This window comes from Equus quagga, chromosome 6, assembly GCF_021613505.1.
Source record: "Equus quagga isolate Etosha38 chromosome 6, UCLA_HA_Equagga_1.0, whole genome shotgun sequence".
NCBI lineage: Eukaryota > Metazoa > Chordata > Mammalia > Perissodactyla > Equidae > Equus > Equus quagga.
In genome coordinates this window covers 96,813,931-96,825,832 of record NC_060272.1, presented here as the reverse complement: position 1 = coordinate 96,825,832, position 11,902 = coordinate 96,813,931, and positions in this window count along the sequence as shown.

Sequence of the window (11,902 nt, the reverse complement as noted above, 5' to 3'; positions counted from 1 at the left end):
ACTGCTTCTTTTGTCCTCTCCCAAATAACACTACTACCAATGCGGCTCCTGGAACGGCAAGGGAAAGATAGGACTTGCCAAAGATGTCCTCTTCTCAGTGGTACTGACAGTTAGTGCAGGGGCAGAGGTGACCCATGACCACATGTGTGTCCCAAGTACTGCAAAGTGCAGGTCTAAAGTCACAGAGCTGATGTTGGTTCACAAATTTGGGAATTTCCCAGGTGAAATCTGAAACTTACCTCCATACAGGGAAGGCAAGGAAAGGTGGAAGAAAGAGGCAAGCCACTCCAGATTGGTAGGTGATAGTTTTAACAGGCAGGGGAACTTACAAAAGAGGCTCGTCTTAGGCAAACGCAAGACAAGTAGATCTCTGCACCTGCCCACCAGAATCTTAAGAGTTTATGTAGAGGCCTTAACTGGGGTCAGTTACATATCCTGGCCAAATGGTCTCAACAATACACTGCTCTCTCAAGGCTGCGTCCTTGAAAATGGCTCCCACTGTGGGAATGGTGGGCAGAACATACCTTCCAAGGACTGGGGTGGATGAGGAGCCTTCAATTGCCTGAGTCTAGCTCATGGGGCAACTGACATTCACATCCTCTTGATGATCTCCTCCAATAACTGGTAAGGACAGAGCCTACATTCAAAGTTATATCTGTAGATTGCAAACTAAACTCTTCCACCTGATAGTAACAACACATCTAGTTTTCTATTTTATTAACTTACCTTCTCTACAACAAAGGAAAGGGGTAAAGGGAGGGGAGAGGATACCCAAAGAGAATGAGATAGGGGAGGGTTCCCAGAAAAATAGGAAAGGGGCATAAAAATAGAAGACAGAACCTCTTGGGTATTCAGATTTTTCAACAGACCAGTACCCAGCATTGTTTTGGATAGCAAATCTTGGCAGATAAATTTCACGCTGGTAAGTAATGTTGATTTTAAGCAGTACTAAATAGAAATAATGTACCCTCCAGTCCTCATCAGTGGTAAAGCTGAGAGCAGATGAAGACCTCTGTCATCTTACCTACATATGTGGGAGGTAGCAAATGCCAACAACACAGGTCAGTGGTCCCCAGGGCTTTGCAGGCACAGCCTCTCTGGTGTAAACAGGTTGGATCTTTTCCCCTTCTGTGCTGAGCTAAAAATAAAACTACCTGACTCCTCCAAGTGCCCCATGGCCAGCTGCCAGTCTATTAGTGGAAAAGACTGGGTAGGAATAATGACTAGTGCTTCCTGTGTTTTGATCAAAATAGCCTGGATTTAGATTTTCAAGTTCAGTATTGTATTTTCCTACAGAGAACTCTTCTCCAGGCCCTTTTTCCCCCTCCTGTCTGTCTTCTCTGCAGTTCAAGTGAATGAACTTATGGGGCTTTATATGGGAATGGATTTATAGGGGTGACTATAGTGATGACTTCAAGATACAAGTAGTTTGTGGAAGCCCTGCAGCCACACGGGAGTGGGAAAGGTTGGTTGGTGCTGAAGACCCACCGCAGGACTTTAGGTAAGTCAAGGGGAAATCCAAGAGCAGAGAGGCTTTTGTTTCATTTCCCATTTGTGACTGTGGAAGCAGGAAAGATCACTTTGCCCTGCAGGATCAGAGACCAATTGGAAATCCCAGCCTTAGCTCAGGGCACCCACCACTCCAGACCTAAGAAGTCCACTGAGCAAGTAGAGATGTAGATGTCTGGTGTGGAGGAAACAGACCTTGCGGCACATGAGCAGTGGACACTAAGAGGACACTTGGGGGCAGGATCAAGGTGCAAAAACACAAATTAGAGATTTTAGTAGTCAGAAGCTGGTATGTCAGTTCATGGTCATCAAAGACCAAGGGTCTTTTTAATCTTGCTGCTTTACCATCCATTGCTTTCTTCCATATGATCCAAGATGGCTACTCCAGTCATCATGTCTGCATTCCAGCAAGTGGGAAGAAGAATGAAAAGGAAAAGTTTACACCTCCACCCTTTTAAGAAAATAATCATATAATAAATAATCCATCAGGTAATAAATGGTATACTCAAATGAGGTAAAGTGAGCATAATTTAATAAAAGGGCTATTGACAAGAGTGTGAGCAGAATTAGGAGAAAAGTAAATAGATGCCTGGGAGAGTCCTTACCACCACCAGGCCTGAAGGGACAAGGACAAGGAGGGGATAGTTGTCTGAATTTACATACAGAGCCATAGCTGCTGTGAAGAGCCATCACACAAGAGGCTTGACTTTTAGTGAATGCATGCACCATGACAAATTACAGCCTGGCACACACACAAGAAGAATTTTTTTCAAGCGACATTAAATCAAACTACTTTGAATGTAAATTTCTAATTTCTATCCTGGGAACAAAAGAACTGCCAATAAATTGCCAATGCATTCAATAATTTTATTGTTAGTGGTAGCCCTAATTCTCTCCCCTCCCTGTCTTCAGGGTCTCCTCTTGGTGCCTCCTTGGCCAAGCCCAAATGGAAGTCAGACGTCAAGGGAACCCATTGATGTACTCTATACAATTCCATTTTCCAGGACAGAAAGCATCATGGAGAAGTAGGTAGAGTTAATTTGGAGGGGTAAACAGGGCATACCCAGGATATTTCCTCTCATTTCCACATAACACATAAGCTTACATGTCGTTGGCCAGAATTAAGTCACCTGCAACATGGAGAATGTAGTCTTTTATCTGATTGTCTCTAATGACTGCTAAAAATTAGGGTTCTCATTACCAAGGAAGAAGGTCAGAACGCATTTGGAGAGGCAGTTATCAGTCTCTGCAGTGTAGGCTCCTTCCTGATATGGAACTATCATGGTACATTGGTCTATCTGTTGTCCTTAAAGAAACTGACATCTTTTAACATTCACTCTCGATTAATGTTCTATTGTTAAAACTATGCATGTTTTCCATTGGCTACTAAAGTCTCCTGCCTTTGGATCTAACTAGCGCCTTTTACTAAGGGAGGAGAAAAAGAAAAACCATTCCCAAGTGAACGGGGAATACTCTTTGGTATACCTGAAAGAGACCTCCCTCCATCTCGCCCCCTGGTCAGCAGAACTACTTTTCAATGAGCCAGTGAGTTTGACATCCCTCCTACCATTCGTAACCTTTATTCAGCTGGGGTTTGCGTATGGTGCAACGTGTATAGAACGTAGAATTCCTCCCACCTTCCGTGAGTTCTCTGCCCTCTGTGCTGGCCCACACACCCATTTAATGTTCCCATTCTCCTTCTTACACTATCTAAGGGTAGGCTGGCTCATATCTTTTTCCTTTTTCTACTAATGTTCCCCATGCATGCTAATGTTTGTGACCTGGAAGTCAGGTTAACTTCCTACCTAAAGTAGGATGAATCCGCAGGAGGCTTATAGGAAGGAACGCCATGCTTTGTCAGTGCTGATTTTCGTTTCTGAACTTTGCCACCTATGAAGAATAGAGCTGGTGCTTCCAGAGCCCTCATGAAGAGTCATTGGTTGTGGGTACTTGACAATTGTAGGTGCTGTTGTGATGAAAATTCAGCTACTAAAATAACTCTCCAAAGACCTTCCCTGAAAGAGGTTTGATCTAATGAGATCTTAACAAGCATGAGGAGTGTATTTAACCATTTAAGAAAATATTTTTCTTTGTCCTTTTAAAAGATACAGTTAGTAGATAGTCAGATTTAACAATTAATATCCTGCTAAAATAAGACTACCACAAACCCAAATAAATCTTGTCCTAAAAGGGGTTATGCATACATATAGGAAAAAGGAAATGAGGAGTAGATATGGAATAAGGTGGAATGGCATATTTAACATGTAGCCCAAAAGTTTGTTCATTGACAAAAAGTCAGATGTCTGAAATTGTTTATACAAGTTTGGCTTGGTTTACAAGAGACACAGAAAACATTCAGATAACTCATCTTTAGCTTCTCCAAGTTTTGGGGAGGGACAAAGTCAACAGCGGATGCCTCAATGGTATATGTGTGATGAAAATCGAGTTACATTTTCACACGATGGCAAGTCTGCACACCTGGAATTAAATTGCTGTACCCCATCAAAGTCAGAAACAGTAAGCCTCCAAAGGTGAAAATAAATTGTTATTCCTTTCTTATTTTCTCCTGGGAGATGCTATAATAGACCATTATTTTTCTTCCACCTATCTTCCCAATTTTGCTTCTCTTATTTTCATAAATTAATAGAGGAAACTATCATCAGCATCTAAAGTAATTTGGTCTCGTGGTTGTACAGAAGATTCAATCGTCAACTAACACAAGGGTGATTTAAAGGCCATCCCACTCCCTTTTTGTACTCTCTCATGAATCATTTGACGAGATGCCACCAAGGCGGCTCAGTTTAAAAGAACACTGTTAGTGTGAACACAAAAGCAAGCTCAGTGACGGTCATTAGCCAAAGCGCGGCTGCTTTTCACATAGTGAATGCATCGTCTCTAACGGTTCCTAATTATGTATGGCATGTTGATACGAGGTTCATAAATGGAAAAGGTGAATTTGACTGGCCTCCCACACCACCAATTATGTAGAAATGTATTTGAAAAACACTTTTGTTCTTGTCAAGAATAAAAAAGGAAGAATAAAAAGAATAATTGGGGGAGAAGGCACAATGGAACAGCAAATAAGAAAATGACCTGAAACTGTGAAGAAAAGCAAATTGTAAATAAAGCAATGGGCCCCCCAAGACCATCAGAAGAGAATGGAAAAGATAGAGAAAGGCTATTTCCACTATCAGGATCTACTCAACTAGTAAAAAAACAATAATTATTTTAAAAACAAAGAAAATCGTAAAATGGCACCAGTTAACAAATTGAAGATTAGTGTCCTGGTCCACTATCTTCTAGGATGTGTTAAGTTTCAGAGAAAGTCACTTGTGACGTCAGATGTGGATGGGATGGCGAGGTGGGTGTTCAGTTGTCAATAGACCCCAAGTGGTGGCATTTAAACAGTTTCATTTATTTCATTTTATTCAGCTGAAGTGTCAGAAACCTCAACTTATCAATGCTTCAAATACAGTTGGACTTAGGGATGCTGAGACACATAAACTAAACTCACAAAGCCTGTTATTTGTATACACAATGGTAATTTAATAATTTACGATGGATAATGTAACACTCACGAGCTATGGATTATTCATTTTGACCTGGAGAGCCCATTTTCTTTCTATTGAAAAGCATACAAAGAGGCAAATAAAATTCAAAAGGTTGCTTCACAAATATGGGAAGTTAACCATAGAATACAAAAGTTTAATGTCAGTGAAAATTGAGAGCCTGGTGTATCCATATTCACAACAGAAATTACCTGTAAAGTGGATCTCTTCTTGCCAAGACACTGTGCTTTTTTGGACATTGCTTTTCAAGGGTTTTTTTTTTCTTTTCTGACTCTCTTTTTTCTGTATATAATTTTTGCTAACTTCTTTCTCTACCCCACTGATAATAATATTCTTTATTATTCTTTAGATCTGATACTATCAGTTAGGTATCATTACTGTTGTGTTGTTGGTGGTGGTAGCCTGTTCTTTAGACCATTTTCATTTCTTTAAAGTATTCTAAGGCACCTTACTACTCAAATTGTGGTCTATGGACTGGCAGCATTGGTGTGAACTAGAAGTTGTGGGAAATGCAGAATCTCAGATCCTCCCCCACCCCGCCAGACCTACGGAATCAGATTGTGCATTTTAACAGGATCTTCGGGGGTTCAGGTGCACCTTAAAATTTGAGGTGCACTTCCCTACTTCTTGCCCTCCATCCCTACCTCTCTTTCTATCTCTCTCTACCTTTGCCTTTACAACTGGGTTAACTCCAATTGAATACTGAAAATAATCTCAGATGTAATCTCTTCTCTACACTGGTCCACTGTGTTTTGAGTTGATAGAAGAGATCTCAAAGAAATATTATCATTTCAAATTTTGGAGGCTACTTTGCCGTTGAATCCAGGGAAACAAGCTCTCTGAGGACTGGGCCTGAAATTGAGCCCCATAGCCCCAGTGGTGTACCTGGACAAGCAGACATAAGACATAACCAAGGCATACCTGAAGCATAGTTCTATAATTGAATGGATAAACCTAAATTTCAACTAAGGTCTCCTGTCTTTGCAGTAGTCAAGATTCTACCAGTTGGAAGCTACAGAAATATAACTAAAATAGTCTAGACCAATGGAAGAATTGTTGGCTCTCGTAATGTCAAGGGTTGGTGTTTGGGTCATTGATGATACAGGGACCCAGGTATCATGTCACCAGGCTCTCACTTATCACCTCTCATGCCAGCTTTACTCTCTCCCTCTGAGGCTGGTTGCCAGCACTTAGAGATTCAGCCACTGGGCAGCTTGCAGTCTTATCTGCTTCATAACACAAGACAATTTCTGTACTACTACTTGAGAGACTGGGGCTCTGATATATTCCTGCACAAAATTAACTAACTAATTCCATTACTGCTAGAGCCAATGATGGAAAGCTAAGGAAGACAATTATTAAGGAAATTATTAAAGATAAGACACAGAGGAAAGAAGTAGGATTGATGGACCTGGGCTCCATCCCCATCCTGTGTTTATTCCAAGGATCAGAGGACCCACTCAGCACTGTACACATGATTAGTGGTCACCCAGATAGACTGTCTCTTTTTCAATTAAGTGTTATCATCTTTATACTACTTTAGTTTGCAATCCGTTCATTCTTTAGATTTCTTTTTCCAGCAAGAGTCAAAATGCATATAGCTAATCTGGCCCCTCTAAATTGTTTACAATTTTTAAAAAAAATTTTTCCTTCTTGTGAGGCACACTCCAAAGCCCCCCAGTACATAGCTGTAAGTTTTAGTTGTGAGTCCTTCTAGTTATGGCACGTGGGATGCTGCCCCAGCATGGCCCAATGAGCGGTGCCAGGTCCGCTCCCAAGATCTGAACTGGCGAAATCCCAGGCCACTGAAGCAGAGTGCACCAAACCCAACCATTGGCCGTGGGGCTGGCCCCTACAGTGTTTTTAAGATTGAAAGCAAATAGTTTTCTATAGCTTTATCCTAATTGTCACATCATGGAACTTGCAATATTGATGTTTGTATGTAATTCCCATGATATAATTTTTACATATGTATGAAAACAAGAACAAACCACTTTGGGGGAAAAGCTTGTCAGGTTTGATCTTGTTTCATGTTTGGAGTAATGTCTCGTTCAGGGAATATAAACTTGACAGTGCCACTTCTCCATAAAGAAAGCTTCATAAGAAATCACATAATAAAAGCCCGAAATTTATGAATAAAATTAAAATCAAGCATCCTTAGAAAGCATTATTCCAACTGTTTACATCAGAGCAAGTATAGAAACTTGATCCCATGGTGGCTAATTTTAATTGTTTTCCTTCCGTTTCTTTCCCCAAATATAGCTTGCTTTGAGAAGAATTTGTCTAAAATTAGGACAGAAGTTCACACTCTGTGGTTGGGGAAAAACCATTGATTGGGGGAGCTGTAACACTCCTTAACTTGCTGAAGTGATGCTCACTCGTCTTTGTGTTCATCTGCCCTACAGTGGGATACGAATTCTTCTAGGTAAAACTTAGAGGGAATGCAAGTATCCACTTTCCCTCATGAAGGTCAGCAGTAGTTGTACATCTCACTTGACCAAGGTTGATGCTGGAGAAGTCCATCCATTTGAATAGCACTGTTTAAACAGGACTGGAACACTTGGCCATTCATGAGGGCTGGCTGTCCTACCAAAATAATACTGTTTTATTGAGCATTTAAAATATGTATATAAATTAGAATTTTCAGAAGGAAATAGATGGTACACTCAAATTGAGTAATTTCAGCAGAATTTAACAATGAGAGTAGTTACATCAGTGTGGGCAGAATGTAAGGGAAATGTGAGAGAGAGTGCTGGTACAGTGGAGTGCTTTTACCACTGCTAAGGATGAAAAGATGGGGACCTAGAGGATGGCCAGGGTGAGGGTGGGCAAGTGAGACATGAGGTGCAAAATTTAGGGAGATGCACTCAGGGTCTCTTCTCTGGCTCTTGCTTCCCCACCCTCACCCCATTGGATGAATGCTGTCCCTGGATGTGGTAATTTCCCTAGAATTCTTGTTCTCTTACATCATGAGAGAAGGCCTTGAGGCAAAAAGTGGGAAGACTAACAGAGGAAGCTTGTTGTTTGTCACAGGATGCCACCATTGGAGGATGATTCTGCACTTACTCACTAGAACTGCTCTTGAAAGTAGAGGTAGGCTGAAGGGACACAACCCCTGGCCCCAAGGCTACAACCTTTCCAGGGCAAACCCTAGATGGAGAGGCACTCAGTCATTCACCAGCATCCTACTGTTTTGTTTTCCCTTTGAGTCCCGCACTCCCATCCCAACAAGTCCAGAAGACCTTTATCGCCTCGGAGACAGGATTAAGCACACTGTTATATCATGCATTGGATAGCTACTGTTTTTAGTGGCAGAGACCAAAACCTTTTCTTTCAAGCTAGTGTCTCTATCACAATTTATAATATGTATTTTGAAACTCAAAAGCTGAGTATTATCTCTATATTTCTTCTTCTATTTCTGCTATAACAATGCTACCCTGAACTGGGGGATGGGAGAAAGAAAGATGCGAGTAACAGAACATGACAGTAAAAGAAGCATAGGTTAATGTTTCAAAATATAATCTGCACCACCCCCCCCCGCAAAAGTATATATTAAGAGGTAAAAGTCATTCATTTCTGGATGTCCCCTGTCTTAACTTGAGCTCCTGCTTAGTCAAGAGGATGATGATTTGACCTTCTCAATCTATCTAATTCCCCACAGAGCCCTCCACCACCCTCCCCACCCCAAACAAGGTCCTGCCTTTCCAGACTGATCCTTAGGCTGTCATAGTGGAGAATCTGGAGAGAAAGGAGAAAAGAGGAGAATGGAAAGAGGCACATAAAAGGAAGAGTTGGAGGGATTTGGGGGATCAAGTTGAGGAAAGCACTTGAGGGCAGTGTTCAGAGCAGGAAAAAAATGGGAGATTTGAACAAGTATTGCCAGAAATTATGCCTTTTTTTTTTTTAGTGTTTAAGCGATACATAAAGGACTTGAGTTATTTCTAAATTGCTTTTGATTACACGGACTATATTCTTTTAACTGCAACTTTACTCTGAGACCACACCACACGAATCATGTCCTGTAAACATTCCATATCTCTCCTTGAAAAGACATCTCTGGGGCCGAGCCCCATGGTGTAGTGATTGAGTTTGGTGTGCTCTGCTTTGGTGGCCCAGGTTCTTGGATTTGGATCCTAGGCGTGGACCTGCACCACTCATTGGCCATGTGGTGGTGGGGACTCATTTATAAAGTGGAGGTGGATTGGCAACAGATGTTAGCTAATCTTCCTCAGCAAAAAAGAAAAGAAAAGGCATCTCTGTTGCTCTCTCCTTTTTCACTTCTTTTCCTTCCCCCTTCTGACCTCTCCCCTTCTTCCTACCCTCCTCATCAAGGGGTTGCTTTTTAAAGTGGGCTTTTTGGATTTATAGACTATAAGTCCTAGAATATTATCCTACCCCAAAATTTAGACCATGGTGTTCAAAGGAAAAACATTATCTTAGATACTTGGTCTTAAACTTTTGGCTTTTGAATATGGCATATCAGCTACCGTGTGCTATGTGTTACAGTCCGAATGAATGTTGCTAAATCTTTCTTGATTCTATTTCATTCTCTCCACCATAAACCCATACCCTCTATGGGCCTTATCTTGTCCTGAACTGATTTCCAGCCCAAGCCCCGTACTGGACAGCATCAGCAGCCCTTCTCCTTCAGAGTGCATGCTTGCGTTACAGTTTGCATTCATTTCCTACAGCTGCCTTAAAAATCACAGCAAACTGGACGGCTTAAAACAACAGAAATTTAGTCTTCCACAGCTCTGGAGGCTAGAAGTTGAAAATCGAGGTGTCAGCAGGGCCGCGCTCCCTCTGAAGGCTCTAGGGAAGAATCCTGGCTACCTCTTCCCAGCGTCTGGTCACTGCCAGCAATACTTGGTCTTCCTTGGCTTGCAGCTGCATCACTCCAATTTACGCTTCCACCTTCACAGGGCCTCCTTTCCTCTGTGTGTGTCTCCTCTGTATCTCTGTGTCTGTCTTCTCATTAGGACATCAGTCATTGGACTCAGAGTTCCTCATAATCCAGTATGACTTCATTTTAATTTAACTAATTATCTCTGCAAAGACTCTATTTCTAAATAAGGTCACATTCCGAGGTTCCAGGTAGACATGAATTTGAGGGACACTGTTCAACCCAGGACACAGTTTAATGCTATACAACAAGCATTTTCTGTCCCTTTCACCCTCAGGCACCACGCCAGCCTAAGACTGTCAACTCCACTGAGTCTGTGGCCAGGAGTAGACATGGGAGTTAGTTTTGCTGTTATTAAAAGGCAATGTTAGGCATCCGTCTTGCTCTGACACTTTAGCTGTCCCTTTTCTGGAGAGGCATTCCCGCCACGGGCTGTGGGGACGTATTTTGGCATGGGGCTGCAGCAATTTGATTCAGTTGCAATAATAGGGTCTAAAGCCCATTATGGGTAGCCAGCTATCCAGACAGGGCGCCTCAGCTGTAAGGCACAGTCCAGTTAATCTTTTCCGAGCCCATCAGACAGAGAATGTGGACAGTTTTGTTTTACTACCATTTAAGCATTTCTGTAATAGCAATAGAGGAAGGACTTATGAGATTACAATTTAAGGCAAAAAATATGTATATGTCTTCCAAGGGTCAAACAGGTTACACAAATAAAAGAGGTAGTCTGGGTGAGGGCTGTGGCCACTGGAGAGCCAAGGCCCCTGCTGTTTGGAGAAGCTGCTACAGTTTTCAATGACTGTGGCCCCATCAGAATGGGAATTTCAGTAGCAGTAGAGCCAGATATTAAAATTCTTTAAGAAAAACAAAACATCTCAATTTTCACATAAAATCCCTGCTTTTTAAAATGTAGATGACTAGCGGCCGGCTCCGTGGCTTGGCGTGCTCCACTTTGGCAGCCAGAGTTTTCTTCCCAGGTATGGACCTACACGACTCATTAGCGGCCATGGTCTGGTGGTGACCTACACACAAAGAATAGAGGAAGATTGGCACAGATGTTAGCTCAGGGTGAATCTTCCTCAAACTAAAAGAGGAAGATTTGCAACAGATTTTAGCTCAGGGCAAATCTTCCTCAGGAAAAAAAAATGTAGATGACTGGTTAAAATATTTTAAAAACATGGGCCAAGTAAATCATCATGATCATCATGATCACCATCAAAAAAGCCCAGCTTCTGCAAGCATCCACTGATTTAAAATTTCCATCTCAAGTTTAAGGAGGAAATACCTTTTGCTGGGAAGAAAAAACACCCAAACAAGAATTTTGTAGCATTAGCCATGTTATTCACAATAGGTCTGCTTTTTACACAAGGAGAACTTGGGTTGTACTCTCAGCTCTGTCACTAACAAACTCAAACCGTTGAGTAAGGCATTATCACTCTTGGGATCTCAATTTCCTCATGTTGGACCAGATGATTTCTGAGTGTTTCTATTGTTCTCATTTGTTCTATGGTTTTGAAATGAAGCACCTAGAAGGCAAACACTGTGTCCCTTTTTCCAACCTCAGGCACAGTACCCGGCATGTGGCACTCAGCGAGTTTGTTTAATGTAGGACTAAATGCACGAGTGAATGAATCCATGTTATCCTCATTTTCGAGATAAGTAAACTGAGTCTCACAGAGTTTAAGTAATGTGTCTAAGTTCCCAGTGTCAATAAGGGCAGAGTCAGATAGGGGCCTTAGTCTTTCTGCCCATGAAAGGAAAAACATTGAACATCAAACACAAAGGAGGACGCACCAAATACAAACTCCTCCTAGTTTATGTTGCCAGAAGTTCAGCTTGGTCCAATTTCTTCCTACAGGTCACTTTTTCCCTATTTTTTTCCATAATAAGATATAATTTACACACAGTAAAATCACTCTAT